The sequence below is a fragment of the Eptatretus burgeri genome, chromosome 4 (genome assembly GCF_056783735.1).
Source record: "Eptatretus burgeri isolate ZD-2024b chromosome 4, Ebu_testis_v1, whole genome shotgun sequence".
Classification (NCBI taxonomy): domain Eukaryota; kingdom Metazoa; phylum Chordata; class Myxini; order Myxiniformes; family Myxinidae; genus Eptatretus; species Eptatretus burgeri.
Window position 1 is genome coordinate 9,111,286 of NC_140964.1, and position 23,763 is coordinate 9,135,048.

The window sequence follows — 23,763 nt, forward strand, 5'->3', positions numbered from 1 at the left end:
AGCTAGCAAAACTGCCTGTATTTCCATCCTGAATTCGACATTTCCAGAGGTCGAATTTGGCCATGAAGGCTCGAATGACGTCTTGGTGCATGATTATATTGATGTTTTTCCCTTGGAGTTTGAGGTTGATGGCATTCACCGCTTCAAAGATGTCCACCAGGTAAGCCAGAGATAGCAAAATCCTTCAGACCGGAACTTGTCAAGGAGATCTGCTTTCTGCTGCGAATCGAGAAATGTTGCCACTTCTTGTCGTAGTTCATAAAGCCATCCAAGTATGTTTCCCTTCGAAAGCCATCGTACATTTGTGTGGAAAAGCAAGGCTTGATGTTCAGAATCCATATCCACACACAGCTGTTTGAAGAGACGACTGTTTAAGGCTCCAGCTTTGATGAAGTTGATGACCTTGATAGCCAGGTTCATGACATCCCTCATTTCAGCAGGGAGAGTTCTGGATGCTAAGGCTTCACGATGAAAGATGCAGTGTGAACCGAGAGCAGATGGTCTTTTTTTCTTTCACTCTTGTTATGAAACCAGATTGCAAACCAAGCATGGCCGGAGCTCCATCAGTACACACCCCTACCAGTGAGTCCCACGAAAGTTAATTTTCCTGGAAGAAGTTTGATACTACTTGAAAAATATCTGTTGCTGTTGTATAACTTTCCATGGGATGGCAGAAGACCATTTTCTCTTTTACACTATTACCTGACACGAAACGAGCATACATCAGTAGCTGTGAACACTGAGCAACATCAGTTGTTTCGTCCAACTGGATGGCAAATACAGGAGAAGCTCTTACTTGGTCGAGAACTTGATGTTTGATGTCTTGAGACATTTCATCGATCCTTCCCTTGATGGTATCGTTTGATATAAAGATTTGGGAAAGCCTGTTTGCACTATCCTTCTCCAGAACGAGCTCTGCTGCACGTGGTACACTTGGTTGTATGATAGTCCCTCCGATGTTATGGCTCTTTTTGCTCTTTGCAATCAACAAGCCGATCTCGTACAAAGCCTCAACAACCCTTGAAATCTGTTGCCGAAATGCTCCACTGCTGTCCATCTTTGCTTGCTTCAAGGACTGCCTTTTTGTTTCAAAGAATGCCTTGTGTTTGGCAGCTTGAGCAGGACGCATTGTCTTCAAGTGGCGCTCCAAGCGTGTGGGCCGCATGCCATCGTTGCTCAGAGTCTTGTAGCGTATTCCTCACTGGGATACCTCCTTGTCACCCTTTTGGAGGGACACAAATCCAAATCGAATATATTCATCGAGATACTTCCGCTTTTTTGCACTCATTGCAAATGATTTAGTTTGAAATGGGTGCTGCAAATCTGTGAAAAAAAAATAGATTTTAATATTAAAATAAAATATAAATTTTAATATTAAATTTAAATAAATGTTAAATTTTACAATTGATTTCAATACAGAAAACGGTCGGCCGAATATGGAATAGAAAAGAAAAAATTATTAAAGGTGATACTTTTTAACCTCCGCCATTGAAGATGGACGGAGGTTACCGTTTTCACCCCTGTCTGTTTGTTTGTTTGTGAACATTATTACGCAAAAACTCCTGGACGGATTTCGACGAAACTTGGTGGGGGGGATTAGGTATGGTCCAAGGATCATGCCATTAGATTTTGGACTTGGTCCAAAGTCCAATATGGCCGCTATGGCGGGCATTTTCAAAAAATATTTGAATTTTTGTTTTTGCATTTATACATGTTTTAAGTGATTTCCAACCAAAAAAAAAAATTGTTAGAGAAAAAAAACAAACAAATTTTGCACCTTTTTTTCAAAAAAATTTCGATTTTTTTTTTTTTTTTTTTTGGCATTTCTACATGTGCGTCGATCTCGTTTAGTTTATTCAATCGTGGTTCAGTAGAGTCTGATCCGTTTTTACATACAATGAATAGGATATCAGGTTCACCGAAGTGACCCAGCAGTATTGGCGGCGGAGGTTTTGCACTCTTCCTAGTGCTCCCCCTCGAGTTTTTTGTTGTTTTTGTTTTAATGTTCATCACGATATTATGCAAACACTTGTTAAGAGAATTCCAAAAATAATGAGAGAAATCTCCACTTTTTTTTTCTCTGGGCTCGCGCCCCCTCTGGAAATTACTCACACCCCCCAGGTTAAGAGCCAATGTTTTAAACGATACGATGCATGTATATTTGAGACATGTTTGGTGAATATTTGAGACATGTATATTTGAGACATGAGACATTTGAGACATTTGAGACATGTGAGACACCAAAACTGATCGATCTGATGTCTGAACTCTACTCTGGTACTGAGAGTGCTGTGAAGTGTGGTGGTACCATCTCTGACTTATTTCCAGTTGTTACTGGAGTTCGTCAGGGATGTGTACTTGCCCCCACACTTTTCAGCACTTGTATGGACTGGATTTTAGGGAGGATGTCGGAGAGATCAAGTTGCGGTGCATCGTTTGGGAATGTCAAGATCTCGGACCTTGATTTTGCAGATGATGCAGTCATCTTTGCGGAGACCTTAGACATCCTTTTGGGGGCCCTCGAGGTGCTGAATGAGGAGTCGGAGCCGCTGGGATTACGGGTTTCTTGGGTCAAAACTAAGATCCAGGCTTTCGGTGACATCTTGGATGCTGCTGTCCTGTCTGTGTCTGTTTGTGGTGAGGATGTTGAGGTCGTGGAGAGATTCACTTACCTTGGCAGTGATATTCATGTCTCTGCTGGCTGTGAGTCAGAGGTCAATAGACGTCTGGGTCGGGCCTGGGGAGCCATGGATTCACTGGATCATGGGGTGTGGCGCTGCCGGTACCTGTGCGGGAGGACGAAAGTCCGAGTCTTCAGGTCCTTGGTACTTCCAGTCTTGCTCTATGGGTGCGAGACTTGGACTCTGACCAAGGATCTGAGACGGAGACTTAATTCCTTTGGTACCAGGTCTCTTCGGAGAATCCTTGGCTATCGCTGGTCGGATTTTGTGTCCAACGAGCGGTTGCTGAGAGAGACTCGGATGAGATTTGTTACCTGCATAGTCAGTGAGCGTCAGTTGCGGCTGTATGGACATGTGGCTCGTTTTCCTGACGCTGATCCTGCTCACCAGATTCTCTCAGCGAGAGAGTCTCATGAGTGGAGGAGGCCAGTGGGCCGACCATGTGCCTCATGGTTGCAGCAGGTTGACCATCATCTCAAGGAGATGGGGATGGGCCTGGCATCTGCCTGGGGGATGGCCAGACGGAGGCCCCTAGAGTACCGGCGGAAAGTGGACGCAGTGACGCGCTGTTCTGGCACATGCTCCCATACCTGACCTGTTTGGTGAAGTTTGCTGAGATGGCAACCTTTTTTTCTACAAACTCTCTTTTCACCCTTGAGAGTTACGTCGAGATGAGCAGTAAAATTACCTGCAAATCGATGTGTGTGTTGTGTTTGTACTATGTTGGGTTTTTGAATGATGAGCACATTTAAGAGGTCACGTGACTCCTCCTTTGCCAATTTTACCGATCATGGTAAGGTCTTAATTGAGAATTATTTTTCCACATTTGATACTATATTTGACGATCGGAGGTTATCACCTCAAAAAAAAATATATCGGTATCCGGGTTGAAATCCAAATCAAAATGTGCTTTTTATGAAGCATTGTATATATGGATCAACCGTTGTCTAAGATGGTGGCAGCTCGTGTGTTTATAATTTATGAATTGTGAGAAAAAGACTTTTAATACCCCTTATTTTGGTGCACTTTGGTAAATGATGTGATCCTATAAAGTATAAAGTTTTGTGGTGATTAGCCTGAGGAGCTCAGGAGGAGTGGGGTCACAAACAAACAATTCATATACATGTATTTATATATAAATACATGGTATATACACATCCATATATTATTTCTGTTAACGTCTGCGCGTAATTTGGCGGGTCTCCTCCAAAACTGCCGGACGGATTGTCGCCACTTTCGGCATGCGAGTGCTCTGTGGTCTAATGAACAGCATGGGCCATGTGAGATCGCGCCAGACGGACAGGTTTTGGAATTTTGGGCGATTTTCTAAGTTTTACATTCGTTAACATGGCGACGTGTAACGTCACCGCTGAGAGGAGTCATGACGTCATGACATCATCGGTCATTCGCTGACGTCATTACGTCTGTCGTCGACGGAGCGTCACCGCCGAGAGGCGTAATGCCACTCCTCGAAAACAGCGTCTGCAATGTAAAACCCTCTTCTGCACATGCTGACTACCTCAGAAGGTGAATTTGACGCACAAAATGTAACAAGAAACATTGTATTTAAAGTAAAGATTTATTTTCAAAAAATCTATGGCTGGGATTCAGTCTTGGGCTAGGCCTATATCATGTTAAACTTGCCCCCATCAGACGCCAACCTTCCAGTCACACTGCAGAGGATGCAATTTCCCTGTGCGAGACATGTTTCCTGCGCTAGACTCTGCCCCCGAGCGTGCCTGAAGAATACCTCTGCGCCAGTTCCAGGTTCAGAGCGAGAATGGTGCCGTTGTAGTCGCCATTGTGTTGTTGGTGGGATATGCAAAGTATGAGAAGCTGAAAGACCCTCTGGAGCAGCTGGACAAATGTGGTGTAGTGAACAAGGTCGACAAGCCCGCCGACTGGGTTAGTAACCTCATTACTGGAAAAAAATGGCCGCATGAGAATCTGCCAAGACCCAAAGCCGTTGAACCGTGCAATCAAGCGAGAGAGATACACAATGCCAACACCAAGTGATGTGCAGAGACAACTGAACAACAAGGTGGTGTTCACAGTGATTGACATGGCTGACAGGTACTGGCATGTGAAGCTGACAGAGAAGTCCTCCGACCTGTGCACATTTAATACACCCTGGGAACCGATGAGATTCTGCCGCAGGCCTTTTGCCGTACTGTCAGCGAGTGAAGTCATGCACAAGAGGAACCAGGAGGCCTTCAGAGAAATTCCAGGTAAGCAGGTTATCGCCGAAAACATGATCATTGCCGCTGAAACCGTGGAAGAACATGACCAAATATTGCACAAGGTTATGCAGAGAGCTCGCCAACAACAGGTTAAGTTCAACAGGACTAAGGTACAGTTCCAAGTGACCAAAGTGCTGTACATGGGCAACATCATCACTCCAGAGGGACTGACACTAGACAAGTCCAAGAGCCGAGCGATTGCTGACATACCTACACCAGAAGACAAGCCAGCACTTTAGCACATGTTGGGCATGGTCAAATACCGAGCGCAAAATATACCGAACGAGTCGGAAACCAAGGCACCGCTCCGTGCACTGCTCAACAAAGATGCAGCCTGGTGCTGGGAAGTGGAACACACACAAAGTCTCAACAAGGTCAAATAAGCATTGGCAACAGAACCCGTTCTGAGGGACGACGACGTCTCAAAGCCGGTGACAATCCAAGCAGATGCTAGCCAGAGTGGGTTTGGTTGTTGTCTGCTCCAGGAGGGTCGGCCAGTTCACTACGCATCAAGGTCCATGAGGGATACTGAAAAGAAGTAGGCACAGATCGAAAAGGAACTGTTGGCAATCTGCTACGAATTCCACAAATTCCACCAGTTTATGTACGGAAAGCCAGTGAATGTGCAGACGGATCACTGCCCTCTCCAGGCAATTTTCAAGAAACCCCTGGGCAAAGCGACTCCACAACTGCAGAGAATGCTTTTGAGATTACAGCGCTATGAACTAGATGGGAGGTATGTCCCAGGCAAGTACATGTATGTAGCCGACACACAGTTGTGCATACTTACCTGGTGACCGATCAGATGGAGGATGACATAGAAGTCATGATCCACTGCCTGGTGCGTGACATGCCGATGAGTGTCATGAGACAAGAGCAGATCCGAGCTGCAGCTGCTGAGGACCCTGACCTCCAGATGCTAAGGCAGGCAGCCATGATGGGATGGCCAAAAAAAGAAGCACAGTGCTCCGAGCGTCTTCTAAGACTACTTACCGGTCAAAGATGAGGTACACATAGCTGACGGACTGCTGTGTGTTGGTGACCGCATTGTGATCCCGAGCTCACTGAAGAGTGAGATGCTAGCTCTGCTACATGAGAGTCACATGGGAGCTGAGAAAACGAAAGCCAGGGCCGCTGCTGCTTTGCTTTGGCCCAACATGACTGCAGACAATGGTCAACTGTGCAGTTTGCCTCAGCCAGAGGAATGCACATCCCAAGGAGCTGTTGAGACCACACCCCATACCTGAGCTTGCATGGCAGAAGGTGGGAGCTGATGTCCTCACATATCAAAGCAAAGACTATCTCCTGGTGGTTGATTACTACAGCAAGGATCCGGAAGTGGTGGAGATCGAGGACAAGACTGCGACCACGATTGTCAATAAGACGAAGGAGACCTTCGCACGTCATGGCATTCCAGAAGAACTCATGAGTGATAATATGCCGTTTGACAGCCAAGAGTTCAGGCGCCTCACGTGAAACTGGGGAATCAAAGTCGACATCCAGTCAGTCCTGGATTTTGCCCAGTCCAATGGCCAAAGTGAACGTTTTATCCAAACCATCAAGAGGATGATGAAGAAAGCTGATGACGACATTTACCTGGCACTTCTGGAGAACCGAAACATCCCTGTCACAGGTACATCATTCTTGCCGGCACAGATCTTAATGAGCAGGACTCTGAGATCCAAGATACCAGCCACCAAGCAGCTGCTCAAACCAGCAATAGTAGATCCCAAAACACAGTTGATGCAACAGAAGCTGAAAAAGAGAGTCCATCATGACGGATCGCTGGCTAACCTGCAGCCAGGTGACACTGTTCGTATCAGGAGGAAGAACACCCGACAGCCAGCCATGGTTACCAAAGTGGGTTCACACCCCAGATCATACTGGGTTGACAACGGCATCGGGAGTCGATTACGCAGGAACAGACGTCATCTGTTGAGAACGAATGAGCCACCACCAGTTGTCATGACCCCTCGTGAGCAAGTGCCTGCTGCGACGAGCAGTATGAGGAATACCCCTCATGAAGACATGAACAGTGGAGCAGGTATGTCGGAACCAGCTACACCTGTGAGAGAACATTACACACTCAACTGCACGTACACTGCAACACACATGCGTCCAACCATGTAGCACACCGGACGACGACGTGAGATTGTTGAGCCTCAGAAGTGGAAAGATTTTGTTTGTTATTCTTCTAAACTGTCCTTGATGACCATTGCGGACTTCTACTGATATTCCTGACGTCCGAAGTTAGTTAAACTTTCACTCAAACTTGGTTTCTGGTGGCACAACAAGCCAATAAGTTGTTTTACATGTTGCGAAAGGTTTGTGGACGCTGATTGATCATTTTACAACAATTTGATAATGTATGATCTTCCTCTTCATTTAGAAGGGAAGAGCAACAAAATATATATATATATATATAGTTCCTGACGTGGCCAATACATGAAACGTCACTTCCGTTTGAGCCAGTGACGTGTGCACGGACGATGTTGTTACACCGCCCATGTTCAGGAAGATTATTTTAATTATTCGTGACACTGACAATTATCAATCGTAATCAGTTGGTGGTATTGTACACGATCGCTATCCTACGAACTCTACGGCAGCTGTAAGCTTGTCAAGGAACGTCATTCGCTGTCAGGATATGAGCGGTGTATTATCACAGTGAAAAATGGCTAAATGTAGGTCAAGTTAAAATCAGCGAATCCTTTTGAGAAATGTTTGGGAAATGCTTCATTCAACCTCTGAAAGAGTTGTGATGACAAAACGATTGGTCGTGAAAGGATATTATGATGTATTTTACAAACTTCTTCCACCATCTGTGATTTTAGCAATGTCAGAGCTTTTCGGACGGTCACGTGACAACACTGTGGTGATTATTCCTCCCAGTAAGGCAGTTACAATGATGATGCTTAAACCAGAACAATAGAAATCTCACTCACATTTCAAATGTAATGACGTGTTGTAAATGAAGTCCGGCTGGTGATTACTCGTTCGTCGTCTCTCCAGCGGTTGGTGAAGAAGGAAGGATTTATTGATGTTGAGATGATGCACATTTCAAATGGCGTCGAAGATGACAAGCGGGAGAGACCCGTTTGTTGTATTCGTGGTTGTTTTCGGCAAACAAGGATCAGATTATTGTTTAAAATAAATAATGTGAGGTGTTGAAAATAAATAATGTGAGGTGTTTAAAATAAATAATGTGAGGTGTTTAAAATAAATAATGTGAGGTGTTTAAAATAAATAATGTGAGGTGTTTAAAATAAATAATGTGAGGTGTTTAAAATAAATAATGTGAGGTGTTTAAAATATTTCATGTGAGGTGTTTAAAATAAATAATGTGAGGTGTTTAAAATAAATAATGTGAGGTGTTTAAAATAAATAATGTGAGGTGTTTAAAATAAATAATGTGAGGTGTTTAAAATAAATAATGTGACGTGTTTAAAATAAATAATGTGAGGTGTTTAAAATAAATAATGTGACGTGTTTAAAAGAAATAATGTGAGGTGTTTAAAATAAATAATGTGAGGTGTTTAAAATAAATAATGTGACGTGTTTAAAAGAAATAATGTGAGGTGTTTAAAATATTTCATGTGAGGTGTTTAAAATATTTCATGTGAGGTGTTTAAAATAAATAATGTGAGGTGTTTAAAATAAATAATGTGAGGTGTTTAAAATAAATAATGTGACGTGTTTAAAAGAAATAATGTGAGGTGTTTAAAATAAATAATGTGAGGTGTTTAAAATAAATAATGTGACGTGTTTAAAAGAAATAATGTGAGGTGTTTAAAATATTGTTACGAATTTGGGAATTTGATTGCACACAACATTCAGGTTCCTTTCATCAGCTATGTCGAAAAGTGCTTGTGCCCAAGATAGCTCACCTTCCATTGTTTGAATGTTCAGAAATCAATTAGATGCGCTGCGGAACGAATTAATAGTTAGGGAAAGAACAATGGAGACATCCCTCCCCCTCTTCTGCGAAGAGGAAGAAGAATCCTGCCATTCCGTGACTCATGACTCAACAACTCCCTCCCACCCGTGGTTGAGCGGGGGGGGGGGAGGGGGATGGATCACGAGGGCATGAGTCACGCCGGGATCGGGGGAAGGGCGGATTAGGATAAGAGGAGATCTTTTGCTTTTGTTCAGGGCAGAGTTGCAGAGGGGAGTTGAGAGTTGCCGTTTTGCAGACCGTTGGGTCCTGCTTGGCTTGCGTTGGGGTTGAGGCCTTCGGAAGCTTTTTGCTTCGGTTGGCTCAGTGAGCTTCGACTGAGGCCTGACTCGGGAGGAGGTTTTTTGGAGGCTCTTTGCTTTGATGGTTCCGTGAGCTTCGGCTTCTGCTTGGCTCGGGAGAGCTTTTTGCTTCAAGCTGCCCTGTTTGGAAGGAAGTTAAGCCGGTCGCTCGGCTCAAGCTGCGAGTGGTGGCTTCTTCTTCTTGGTTCGTGGAGCTCTTTGTTCTCCATTTTGGTTCCCGGCTTGGTGCGACTCATCGATCTCTTCGTGGCGGTGGTTCCTCGGGGAAGCGACGCATCGACGGGAAGGATCGGCGCCTCATCTCACCAGCACGCGTTGAGAAGCGCGGGAGGAGGTACCCGCGCGGGTACTTAGGTATATCGATATTCGGCGATTGACCCTATTTCACACGGGTAGAATACGGACTGGGCCGTGGTGGGATTAAAAACCCACCCGTGACTGGTTTCTGGCGTTATTCCAGAAAGTCACGACTGGATTGTCCGTTCGGTGGGCGAAGCGACCGCTATTGGTTGGACGCGGTCGTTCGCATGTTGACGGGCGGGAAATCTACAACGATATATAATGTGAGGTGTTTAAAATAAATAATGAGTTGTTTAAAATAAATAATGTAAGGAACACAAACATTCAAGATGGAAGGAGGAGTCGAGTTCACATGATTATAAATGAGTAAAGTAAAACAAGGGAATGATTCCGGTAAATAATTAATTATATAACAATGTTTGTTCGGATTGATGTCCAGGTGACAAGTTAGGCTCGTTATGTGGATTGGTAATGGTTAACGATTTATTATGGATCAACGTTATAAAATGTCACCCTCCCCCTCCCCCATCCCCCTCCCCCATCCCCCTTCCCCCTCCCCCTCCCCCATCCCCTCCCCCTCTCCCCTCCCCTCCCCCATCCCCTCCCCCATCCCCTCCCCATCCCCTCCCCTCCCTCCTTCCCCCTTCCCCCTTCCCCTCCCCTTTCCCCTCCCCCTCCCCCTTCCCCAACCTTTCTCCCTCTCCCTCCCCCCAATATTTATTTATTTTTAAGTTCTTTTTATTAACTGAATGTTGATTCTGGTAACTAGGCAACGACTGATTTCGTTTCTGCGACGTCATTAATTTATTCGAATGTGGGTACCATGACGTCACAATGTGCAGTGGCGCGTTCATCTTGGTAACAGCGGTTGACCAATGACCTCATCCCTCTCGTTTGCCTTTGAAGTGAACGATAAACCCGCCGATTGGTTTTAATTGTTTCTATTTGTTTCAAATAAACAACGAAACCAACAGGGAGAGAACCCGTGGGGACCCGAACTACGTCTGGGAATCTTCAAAGTGAGTGAGTGTTCGTCGATGTTTGAGAGTCGGTTTGTTTGAGTTTGTCCCGCAGGGAAACTCTCGTTCATTGACGCCTTGTGATTCCTAAAGTAACGTGAACGTTTTGTGGAACCTTTTGAATCCTTTTGTAATAACATATGAAAGTTTAAACAACGTACAAGGATTTTAATTATTTATTTTTGAAAACATCGTCGAGGCTCATGGAAGAGTTCGTGTGAATCCACTGAACGGATCAGGACGTAACGAGAAGAGAGAAAACCGACACCAACTGTGGAGCTGAAGGCAATGATGGAGGAGGGCTTGGACAAGCAATGGGTGTGGGGAGCAATCATGTGGACAAGATGGATACAGAGGATGTGTGGGGTGGACAAGATGGACACAGAGGATCCATGGGGTGGACAAGATGGACACAGAGGATCCGTGGGGTGGACAAGATGGATACATAGGATGTGTGGAGCGGACAAGATGGACACAGAGGATCCGTGGGGTGGACAAGATGGATACATAGGATGTGTGGAGCGGACAAGATGGACACAGAGGATGTGTGGGGTGGACAAGATGGATACATAGGATGTGTGGAGCGGACAAGATGGACACAGAGGATGTGTGGGGTGGACAAGATGGACACAGAGGATCCATGGGGTGGACAAGATGGACACAGAGGATCCATTGGGTGGACAAGATGGATACAGAGGATCCATGTGGTGGACAAGATGGATACAGAGGATCCATGGGGTGGACAAGATGGATACAGAGGATCCATGGGGTGGACAAGATGGATACAGAGGATCCATGGAGTGGACAAGATGGATACAGAGGATTCATGGGGTGGACAAGATGGATACAGAGGATCCATGGGGTGGACAAGATGGATACAGAGGATCCATGGGGTGGACAAGATGGATACAGAGGATCCATGGGGTGGACAAGATGGATACAGAGTATGCATGGGGTGGACAAGATGGATACAGAGGATCCATGGGGTGGACAAGATGGATACAGAGGATCCATGGGGTGGACAAGATGGATACAGAGGATCCATGGGGTGGACAAGATGGATACAGAGGATCCATGGGGTGGACAAGATGGATACAGAGGATCCATGGGGTGGACAAGATGGACACAGAGGATCCATGGGGTGGACAAGATGGACACAGAGGATCCATGGGGTGGACAAGATGGATACAGAGGATCCATGGGGTGGACAAGATGGACACAGAAGGAAACTCACAGGAGGTAAAACTGGAAAATTGAAAAAAGTAGGGATTGGGGAAAGGGTTAACAACACGTAAAAAAATCATCGTTTTGGATTACGGACGATCTCAGATGGTGTTGAACATCTGTCTTGAAGACCTGGTGGGAAGAATGAGAATGAAGAGAGTGGAAGTTGATTCCACAGGTGGGAAAACAGAGGAATGAACGAATGACGTCCTGGATTTAGGTAGTTTCACCATAAGGGGGTTCATGGTGGACCATTCGTGCCCTGCTGAAACATGGGGGAGGGGGGGGGATGGAAGTTAGGAGAGGGGACAAAGCATAGAAAGAGCAGATGGTGCAAGACCGCAAAGGAGTTGATAGAAGACAGAGAGACTACCGACCTGTCTGCAGCGGTGTCGTGATCGACCCATGGACTCAGCTTCATTGGTTTTCATGGCATCAAGCTGGACAAAATGTTGGGCAAGGCAGCCAGCCCAGAGAGAGCAGAACTCCATCACGCTGCGGATGAAGGCCTTGTACAGTATGTGGATTGGAGGTCAGGTGTGCCAAGGAAGGGCTTTGTACAAGGGAGGATGGCCAATCGGCAGCTGGCTTTGGAGACCATCTTTGAAATGTTTGCCCAAGAAAGATCACAGATCACAGCTGAGGGTGAGACCCAGGAGTTTGAGTGATTGAACTTCTTTTCGAGGGTTGTTGACAAAGTTGCAGTTCGGTCCTGACACAGACGGTGGGGGGGAGGGGGGTTTGAGAGAGAGACACAGACAGAGACACAGAGGGAGACAGGGGTTTCTCAAAGTTAAATAAGAATTCCAAGTGTTTGACCAGTTTGTGATTTTGTCAAGATGTGAGGAGAGGGAAGCTGTCTGGTTGTCCAAACGATGAGGGATGTTGCAACTGAGTGGAGTTATCAACAAAGAGATAAATAGAATTCTCCAGAGAGTTATTGAGGTCTTTGATGAAGATCAGTCGCTTCCCTGACGGCAATACCAATCGTTAGCGAAATTGCAAAAATCAAAACAGTTGTTAATGGGGAAAAACATTATTAAGTGGTGTTTTGATACCGGCCTCGGTACACACTCAGGAAGTGAGGGGGAGGAGAGTGTTAATGGGATATTCATCACCGCCTTTTTAGACGGTGGAATAAAAAAACAAAAAGAACACGAATTGGAAATTCACCAACTAAAGGAGAGAAGCAAGAGAATGGATGAAATGAGGAAGGAAGAATGTGAAAGAGGTGTGGAGACGAGAAAGGAATTGGAAAAGAAAGCTTCTGAGATACGGAAACACCAAGACAAAGAGAATGAAATACAAAACGAACTGATGATGTTTAGAGAGGAAAGAAAGACAACAGAGAATGAAACGCGAAGGAAGCACACTGTGCAGATCGAACAGTTCGAAGCCAAAGCAAGGTTGGAGTGTGAAGAGGTGAGAGAGGAATGAGAGAGAGAGAGAGAGGAGGAGAGAGAGGAGGAGAGAGAGGGGGAGAGAGAGGAGGAGAGAGAGGAGGAGAGAGAGAGAGGAGGGGAGAGAGAGGAGGGGAGAGAGAGGGGAGAGAGAGAGAGAGGGGAGAGAGAATATTACAAGACGAACTGAGGATGTTAAGAGAGGAAGGAACGAGAACGGAGAATGAAACGTTAAGGAACCACATTGAACAGATCAAACACCTGGAAGCCAAGGCCAGATTGCTGAAGAAGGAACAAGAGAGACAGTGGAATAAAAAGCGAAAAGAGTATGAATTTGAAACTGAACAACAAAAGTAAAAAAACCAAGGTTAGAGTACGAGGAGATAGTGACAGAACAAGGAATGAAACAGGAAAGGGAGATTAACCAATTGAGGGAAACTATGACATTGCAGAAGGAAGAACGTGAGAGACGGTGTGATAGAAAACAAAAAGAACATGAATTTGAGCTCAACCAATTGAAAGAAACGATGAGATTGGAGAATGAAGAAGGTGAGAGACAGTGGGGTAGAAAACAAAAACAATATGAGTTTGAAATTAACCAACTCAAGGAAACAGCAAAATTTGAGTCCACGGAGATGGAAAAGCTTCGGAAAGAAAATGAACAACTAAAGAGGCTCAGAGAAGAAGAACGACTCAAATGGGAAGGAAAATGGAGCGAGGAAGAAAAGGAAATAATACAGGAGGTAGTGGTGACAACAACGGAGACTCATGAAATAGAAATAACAGAGACACGAGAGATAGAGGAGAGAGGGGGTGAAGTTGGCGACACAAAGAACGAACACACACACATGGAGTTCGTGAAGGACAATGGGGTTGAGCTTGAGGAATGTGTTGGGACCCGATGCAAGCAGCAGGATGGCCTCCTTCAGGAACGAGAGGAGGGACTGTGCCCCCTTGAGGTGGATCGCGACCAGGTGAGTCCGGTCGAGCTTTGCGAGTTAGATGGGGCGAGTGCTGTTGACGGGTGCACACAAAGCTTGGGGGGTATGAAGGCCCCGGGAACCCTTGTGGTGATGCAAATCCCCAGCGTGGTCGTCCCGGTGTGTGTGTGTGTGTGTGTGTGTGTGTGTGTGCGAGTGAGCCGAAATGCGTGCTGGAAAGCACTCGTAGTGCGAGTGCTATGGCGTGTGTAAGCGATTTCCCCATGTGTGAGGGAAACCGTGTGTGTGAGTGATGTGGTGTGCCTGGTAGCGAGTGTGCCGAAATGCATGCTTTCCAGCACGCATTGTGTGAATGAAACCCCGTGTTAGGGAGACCGTGTGTGTGTGAGGTCGCTGTATGGAAGGGAGATGGCGGTTAGCATGCGGGAGACCGCAACCGCATGTCCTCGTGTAATGGTGAGGTGTGTGAGCGTCGTGGCACGCAGGAGTGTACGCGTTGAATGGCAACGACGACTGCGACAGATGAGGGACAAAAGCCGGGTAGCGGCCGTTGCTGTTTTGAGCACTGTTCCGGGTTTGCACAGCAGCGAGTGCGGGGTCCGTGCCGTGCAACGCACAAGGCCGCCACGTGCGCGCCTGCGGGAGTGAAGCCCGGTCCGTAAAAGCACGCGGTTGGTTAGCCGATCCCGCGGATGGACAGAAGGTAGGCTGGATAATGGATTTGGACCGGATGGGTTCTCCAGGCGGGCATGTGTGTGTGTGAAGCTCCGACGAGCAGAGCACATGTGTTCGCGTGGGGAACCCCTCGAAACACGAGGCTTGTTTTTGATGCGCAGGGTGACGTCATGGCTGCATGGTGGGAATCTGGCAGAAGGAAAATCCCTGCCGGATGGTACCGTCCGAGGAGGGACCAGACGTGCGAACAGCTGCCATGACGTCACGGGGAAAAGAGCGCAGGTTGCGAGTTGCCGCGCTGGTGGGTGCATATAAAAAAAGAGAAAAGCAAGCCTTGCCACTTCGAGTGGAGACGAGCCCGAGGCAAGGGGTGGAAGACCCCCCTGTCTTGGGGGGCACAGGAAGTACGAGTTAGGGGGATGGGTTAGCGATAGTTAGACCGGCTTCATGGGGCAGGGACAAGGCCTCATTGAGCCCGTGGAATGGATTAGTTAGAGGGATTTCAGTTTAGATTTAGGAAATGGGAATTGTTTGATTTTCGGAGACATGGACAGACTGGAAATGTGTCGTGGAGATGTAGTTTAGCAACGTAGAGTAAATGAAACGTGCATGAGTTTTAAGGGATGACGAGGGAGCACGAGTTAGTCAGGGGATTTAGTTAGAAGGATGGCAGTGTGGAGTGTAGGTGTGAGTTGCGAAATGGAAAGTGTGTGAGGAAAGAGTGTGAGACAGTGGGCCCAAGTGTGCAAGTGGAGCGAATGTGGTATGCATGGTGCGAATGACTGGTTGGGGGGGATGAGTGATTCCCACGCAAGTGAACCCGGGGTCAGTTTAATGTTAGCCAGTGGGTTATTCAAATTTACGAACAGGAGGTCGTTTTGTTGGTGTCGAGAGAAGGCACGAAACCCGTTTGGAGGGGTGCAGGGGTTCATGGACCAGCTGGGAGCGTGGCTGTGGAAAGGTGAGTTTTGTTTAGTGCGCACCCCGGGCACCGGACTAGTCGGCCAGAGTAGGTCATGGGCCCAAGAGGGGCCGGGATAGTGTAGTGGGCACAGGCGACTCGTCGGAAACGGGACCCATAGCGCCAGAATGCCACGGGGGCAGTGTAGTGGGCACGGGCGACCCTCGGAAAGTGACCCGGGGCATCAACACGCCACGTGGGCATCGGAGGGGGGCAATGCCAGAGAGGGCAACCCTCCGCATTTATAGGGAGCAGCTTGGCTCGGAGGCAGCCTGTGGGCTTGAGGATGCCATGGTTCGAGTTCGGCAGAGGGGGAGTTCCTGCCAGTTGAGCCATTCTGCCCAGCCAGGAAATTGTGCGAGGGCACGTATGAAAATTTGAGGGCAAGGCCCAAATTTATAATGGACACCAACACAGGCGACGGGAATCATGGTTTTTAGAACCGATAGTTTTCAAGTGTTAGGCATTTTTGGAAAGCCCCGGGGAAGTTTCAGGTTGATGAATGTTAGGGGAGATAGGAGATGTACCCCTTCGCACCATCCATCCCTTCGCTCATTGTAGGCCACTGGACTCACCTTGGTAGATTGCTGAACTCTGAGGAGGCCATTCTGAGGCTTTGTTGGGCCTCGAGACAGGACGCGAGTCTCTCCCTATTCCCCTCCAGAGAGGGAACGTAGGGGTTGGGAGTAGGCTCTGTGGACATGATAGGCTCGCCGGACAATGACGATAAAGGGGGTTTGGGAGACAATTATAAAAGGGAAATAAAAATAATAAAAATAAAGAGGGGCAAATTTTGTTTTGTTTTGTGGCAAATTAAGGGAGTGGGTATGGACAGAGACAGGCAAAGGCGATAGAGTGGGGGGAGACAGTAGGCGAGGTTCGAGCCCGCCTTCAGAGCGGCCGACACCACTGCACTCCCTCCAGACCTGATGGAACCACACCAGAGGCTGGCCAGCTTCACCTGCTGGCCTGTTGTGCTGCAGCCGCCTGTTCTGCATGGACTTGCCTTGCCATTCCTCGTTTGCCTGTCTCTGCCATGATCCCATGCCGGCTAGCCCTTATTTGCGTTTGCCCCTGTGTCCATCCATCACCATGTGTGCCAGGAACATCCAGTTTTGCAAGGACTGACCTGCAGGCAGCCCGTGCATCCATCATGCTCATTTGTGTTTTGCGACCATCTCCATCCATTCCCCTGCATCAATGGACTTTGAAACGACCTTTACCTTTCCCCTTTCACAGATCACAAGTCCTGGGCCATGGTTAAGTCATGGATAAGTTGAGTGAAAATTGTAAATACGTGGAACCCCACCTGCATGTTTGTTTTTGCGCCGGCAACTTTAGTTAAGTTGTCCGAATGAGTCTGAGAGTTTGTTTAGTTAGTTACGCAGCGCATTAGGTTATTTATTTTTGGGACACGCATAAAGAAATGTCGCACTCAGGGATCCGAAGGTAGAACGTCCTCGGGGAAAACTTACACATGCTGGTCACACGAAAATTTGACGACTCGGGACGAGTCTGTAAAAAGGGGAGGGGGTAGTGTTAGGAATTTGGGAATTCGATTGCACACAACATGCAGGTTCCTTTTGTCAGCGATGTCGATAAGTGCTTGTGTCCTCGATAGCTCACCTTTCATTGTTTAAATGTTCAGAAATCAATTAGATGCACTGCGGATCAATTTAATAGTTGGGGAACGAACAATGGAGACATCCCTCCCCCTCTTTTACGAAGAGGAAGAAGAATCCTGCCGTCCCGTGACTCATGACTCAACAACTCCCTCCCACCCGTGGTTGAGCGGGGGGGGGGGGGGATGGAGCACGAGGCATGAGTCACGCTGGGATTGGGGGAAGGGCGGATAAGGATAAGAGGAGATCTTTTTCTTTTGTTCAGGGCAGAGTTGGAGAGGGGAGAGTTGGAGAAGGGAGTTGAGAGTAGCCGTTTAGCAGACCGTCGGGTCCTGCTTGGCTTGCGTTGGGGTTGAGGCCTTCAGAACTTTTTTGCTTTGGCTGGCTCAGTGAGCTTTGACTGAGGCCTGACTCGGGAGGAGGCTTTTTGGAGGCTCTTTGCTTTGATGGTTCCGTGAGCTTCGGCTTCTGCTTGGCTCGGGAGAGCTTTTTGCTTCAAGCTGCCCTGTTTGGAAGGAAGTTAAGCCGGTCGCTCGGCTCGAGCTGCGAGTGGTGGCTTTTTCTTGGTTCATGGAGCTCTTTGTTCTCCATTTTGGTTCCCGGCTTGGTGCGACTCATCGACATCTTCGTGGAAGTGGTTCCTCGGGGAAGCGACGCATCGACGGGAAGGATCGGCGCCTCGTCTCACCACGTGTTGAGAAGCGCGGGAGGTGGTTCCTCGGGGAAGCGACGCATCGACGGGAAGGATCGGCGCCTCGTCTCACCAGCACATGTTGAGAAGCGCGGGGGGTGGTTCCTCAGGGAAGCGACGCATCGACGGGAAGGATCGGCGCCTCGTCTCACCAGCATGTGTTGAGAAGCGCGGGAGGATTCGCGGGAGCTTGGGAAGGATCGCGGCTCGGCGATTGGATCCAGCTTGCTCTCGCTGGAGCCCGGGTCCAAACAACTTGAAGACCACACGAGGTGGAGAGGTTCGAGATAGGCTCTGGGTTTCAGCTCACCTGTCCTCCGAGCTGGAGCTCGTTATTAAAGGCCTCTGCCACCATTTCTTGGGTGTGTGTGCGTACGTGTGTCCGTGGGCCCGTCTCAAAAGTAGGAACTGCTATTAATTGCAAGTGACTGTACATAATAAGTAGACGGTTGTTGTTCTTTTGTCGTGCTTTTGTTGCTTGTATAATTGCATACGTGTTTTGCCTTGTTAAATTGCATACGTGCTTTATTATAATAAATGTCCTTGTGTGAATGTAAACCTGTTCCTTGCGTCCATTCTCTCATTGAACTGCCCCATCTTGCACTCAGAATATAGTTGGTTTTTAAATAGCCGATAAATAGAATCGGGTCCGGCGAGGTCTGGCGATTATACCCGCTCGGTTATCCCAGAACGGAACGGACCGCTTAAGCGGTTCGTGTCCAAGCAGGCCTTCGCCGGGGTACGGTCCCTCGGGAGGTTACCAGCGCGGGTACTTAGGTATATCGATATTCAGCGATTGACCCTATTTCGCGCGGGTGGAATACGGACTGGGCCGTGGTGGGATTAAAAACCCACCCTTGACTGGTTTCTGGCGTTGTTCCAGAAAGTCACGACTGGATTGTCCTTTCGGTGGGCAAAGCGACCGCTATTGGTTGGACGCGGTCGTTCGCACGCTGACGGGCGGGAAATCTACAACAATATATAATGTGATGTGTTTAAAATAAATAATGTGAGGTGTTTAAAATAAATAATGTGGTGTTTAAAATAAATAATGTGGTGTTTAAAATAAATAATGTGACGTGTTTAAAATAAATAATGTGGTGTTTAAAATAAATAATGTGGTGTATAAAATAAATAATGTGGTGTATAAAATAAATAATGTGAGGTGTTTAAAATAAATAATGTGAGGTGTTTAAAATAAATAATGTGGTGTTTAAAATAAATAATGTGGTGTATAAAATAAATAATGTGAGGTGTTTAAAATAAATAATGTGAGGTGTTTAAAATAAATAATGTGAGGTGTTTAAAATAAATAATGTGAGGTGTTTAAAATAAATAATGTGAGGAACACAAACATTCAAGATGGAAGGAGGAGTCGAGTTCACATGTTTATAAATGAGTAAAGTAAAACAAGGGAATGATTCCGGTAAATAATTAATTATATAACAATGTTTGTTCGGATTGATGTCCAGGTGACAAGTTAGGCTCGTTATGTGGATTAGTAATGGTTAACGATTTTTTATAGATCAACGTTATAAAATGTAACCCCCTCCCCCCCTCTCCCTTCCCCTCCCCTCCCCCTCTCCCTTCCCTTCCCCTCCCCTCCCCTCTCCCTTCCCCTCCCCTCCCCTTCCCCTTCCCCTCCCCCCCTTCCCCCTCCCCTCCCCTTTCTCCCCCTCCCCTTCCCCTCCCCTTCCCCTCCCCTTCCCCCTCCCCTCCCCCTTCCCCCATCCCCCTTCCCCCCCCCCCCCTTCCCCAACCTTTCCCCTCTCCCTCCCCCAATATTTATTTATTTTTGAGTTGTATTTTATTCACTGAATGTTGATTCTGGTAACTAGGTTACGACTGATTTCGTTTCTGCGACGTCATTAATTTATTTGAATGTGGGTACCGTGACGTCACAATGTGCAGTGGCGCGTTCATCTTGGTAACAGCGGTTGACCAATGACCTCGTCCCTCTCGTTTACCTTGGAAGTGAACGATAAACCCGCCGTTTGGTTTTAATTTTGAAATTGTTTCAGATAAACAACGAAACCAACAGGGAGAGAACCCGTGGGGACCCGAACTACGTCTGGGAATCTTCAAAGTGAGTGAGTGTTCGTTGATGTTTGAGAGTCGGTTTGTTTGAGTTTGTCCCGCGGGGAAACTCTCGTTCATTGACGCCTTGTGATTCCTAAAGTAACGTGAACGTTTTGTGGAACCTTTTGAATCCTTTTGCAATAACATATGAAAGTTTAAACAACGTACAAGGATTTTAATTATTTATTTTTGAAAACATCGTCGAGGCTCATGGAAGAGTTCGTGTGAATCCACTGAACGGATCAGGACGTAACGAGAAGAGAGAAAACCGACACCAACTGTGGAGCTGAAGGCAATGATGGAGGAGGGCTTGGACAAGCAATGGGTGTGGGGAGCAATCATGTGGACAAGATGGACACAGAGGATGTGTGGGGTGGACAAGATGGACACAGAGGATCCATGGGGTGGACAAGATGGACACAGAGGATCCATGGGGTGGACAAGATGGACACAGAGGATCCATGGGGTGGACAAGATGGATACATAGGATGTGTGGGGCGGACAAGATGGACACAGAGGATGTGTGGGGCGGACAAGATGGACACAGAGGATCCATTGGGCGGACAAGATGGACACAGAGGATCCATGTGGTGGACAAGATGGATACAGAGGATCCATGGGGTGGACAAGATAGATACAGGGGATCCATGGGGTGGACAAGATGGATACAGAGGATCCATGGGGTGGACAAGATGGATACAGAGAATCCATGGGGGGGACAAGATGGATACAGAGGATCCATGGGGGGGACAAGATGGATACAGAGGATCCATGGGGTGGACAAGATGGATACAGAGGATCCATGGGGTGGACAAGATGGATACAGAGGATCCATGGGGTGGACAAGATGGATACAGAGGATCCATGGGGTGGACAAGATGGATACAGAGGATCCATGGGGTGGACAAGATGGATACAGAGGATCCATGGGGTGGACAACATGGAGACAGAGGATCCATGGGGTGGACAAGATGGAGACAGAGTATCCATGGGGTGGACAAGATGGACAAAGAGGATCCATGGGGTGGACAAGATGGACACAGAGGATCCATGGGGTGGACAAGATGGAGACAGAGGATCCATGGGGTGGACAAGATGGACACAGAAGGAAACTCACAGGAGGTAAATCTGGAAAATTGAAAAAAGTAGGGATTGGGGAAAGGTTAACAACCCGTAAAAAATCATGGTTTTGGATTACGGACGATCTCAGATGGTGTTGAACAGCTGTCTTGAAGACCTGGTGGGAAGAATGAGAATGAAGAGAGTGGAAGTTGATTCCACAGGTGGGAAAACAGAGGAATGAACGAATGACGTCCTGGTTTTAGGTAGTTTCACCATAAGGGGGTTCATGGTGGACCATTCGAGCCCTGCTGAAACATGGGGGAGGGGGGGATGGAAGTTAGGAGAGGGGACAAAGCATAGAAAGAGCAGATGGTGCAAGACCGCAAAGGAGTTGATAGAAGACAGAGAGACTACCGACCTGTCTGCAGCGGTGTCGTGATCGACCCATGGACTCAGCTTCATTGGTTTTCATGGCATCAAGCTGGACAAAATGTTGGGCAAGGCAGCCAGCCCAGAGAGAGCAGAACTCCATCACGCTGCGGATGAAGGCCTTGTACAGTATGTGGATTGGAGGTCAGGTGTGCCAAGGAAGGGCTTTGTACAAGGGAGGATGGCCAATCGGCAGCTGGTTCTGGAGACCATCTTTGAAATGTTTGCCCAAGAAAGATCACAGATCACAGCTGAGGGTGAGACCCAGGAGTTTGAGTGATTGAACTTCTTTTCGAGGGTTGTTGACAAAGTTGCAGTTCGGTCCTGACACAGACGGCGGCGGGGGTGGGGGGGTTGAGGGAGAGACACAGACAGAGACACAGTGAGACACACAGAGGGAGACGGGGATTTCTCAAAGTTAAATAAGAATTCCAAGTGTTTGACCAGTTTGTGATTTTGTCAAGATGTGAGGAGAGGGAAGCTGTCTCTTTGTCCAAATGATGAGGGATGTTACAACTGAGTGGAGTTATCAGCAAAGAGATAAAGAGCATTCTCCAGAGAGCTATTGAGATCTTTGTTGAAGATCCGTCGCTTCCCTGACGGCAATACCAATCTTTTGCGAAATAGCAAAAATCAAAACTTGTCAATGAGGAAAAACATTATTAAGCGGTGTAAAGATACCGGCCTTGGAACACACTCAGGGAGTCACGGGAGGAGAGTGTTAATGGGATATTCATCACCGCCTTTTTAGTTGTTGAATTCTGAATAATGTCCAACAACATACTAATGATTAATAAACATGGAATATTAAACAGCATGTATGTGCCAGAGCAAGCCTGTTTGCAATTAGCCAACCCCCACCCCCCCAACCCAAAACCAAAAGGTGGCGGGAGATGGGGTTTTGCGTGTGTGTATGTCTATGTTCGTCCAGGCCTTAACCTTTTTACCAATGGAATTTTTGTCACCAAATTTTCAACAAATCTTTATTATGAGAATATGGATAAAATTTTAAATAATTGGGCCAAAATGTCAATGTGCGAAGTCATAGTAACTATAAATAGCCTTTATTAGTCCTGGTGCAGCACGTTAAGCATGAGACCGTGAGTTTATTTATCGCTTTGGAGATGAGTTCTGGGTTCCAGTTTCTTAGGGGAAAGCTGATCACATGGAGGCCCCGTCCCTTCAAACTGCATATTTCTCGACAGGGAAAATACTCAAAAGTGTTCAGGGCTTCTTTCGTAACTTCGTTTTTGATAACCTTAAAGTATGAAAAATAAAATTGTTCTTTCAAAACACTTCAAAGTCCTTCACCAACACATGACTCAATGCATTCTTCCTCTCTCCTCTACCCCTTCACCACTCTCCTCCCTTCCTCCTCCCTTCCTCCTCTCTCCTGTTTTTGTTTATTTTGTTGGCCTTGGAGTTTATTTCAAGTAGTTTATCTCCCCCTTTATTTTGAGTTTAAGTTTATTTGGTGTTCTTAGTGCATGGGGAAGGGCTTTTCATTTCGGGATGCTTTTTCGTTATTTTTCTGTTCAGACATCCGAACTCAAAATTGGTTGAAGCTCAATACTTGGTTTTAACATGAATTGATCACATTTTACAGTGGGAAGGTCCATGATTCATCGAGACTTGAGATTTTCATAACTTGGAAGGCTTCTACAAAGTAAGCATAACTGCATACCTCTGTGGAGGGCAATGAAGGTCCAGGAGTGGAGGGCAGGACAACACGTGTCAATTAGCCTGGTGGGTGGAGTGGTGGATGCGTAGCGACACTGTTAGCCGATGACCAATCACACCTTCATGTGTGTGGTTAATGGAGCAAGGAAGGATTTCGGGATGATTCCACATGATAATTTATTGTGAATATTTCTACCGAGCTTGCATACTTTTTGGCATACCATCCCGACATCCTGTCAAATAGACCTGGTGTTAGCTTTATGGGTGAGGTGCTTGACTTAAGATCTTTGGGTCTTCAATTCAACCCCTATTAGGCTGTTGAATTAACACCAGGTGGGGTTGACTCAGCCTGTCCTTCCAAGATCGGCAAAATGAGCACCAGGATGCTGGAAGCAGGAGCATTGCATCAGCAGCACAGCTGTGCCACCAGAAAATGATGCAGCCAAGCTTTTACACTTGTATCATGATTCTCTCACCCCAGATTCAAATATCACGTGTTGTT

The 23,763-nt window shown here is 47.0% G+C and overlaps 1 protein-coding gene across 1 annotated transcript in view; it reads left to right on the forward strand.

The window, feature by feature from the left end:
- The first annotated feature begins 19,931 nt into the window (after window positions 1-19,931).
- LOC147027443 (uncharacterized) overlaps window positions 19,932-23,763 on the forward strand; it is a 123,837-nt gene continuing 120,005 nt past the window's right edge. The window contains exon 1 of the mRNA XM_085876861.1: window positions 19,932-20,097. The gene's annotated coding sequence lies outside the window, so the exon portion shown is untranslated. The remainder of the gene's footprint in view (window positions 20,098-23,763) is intronic.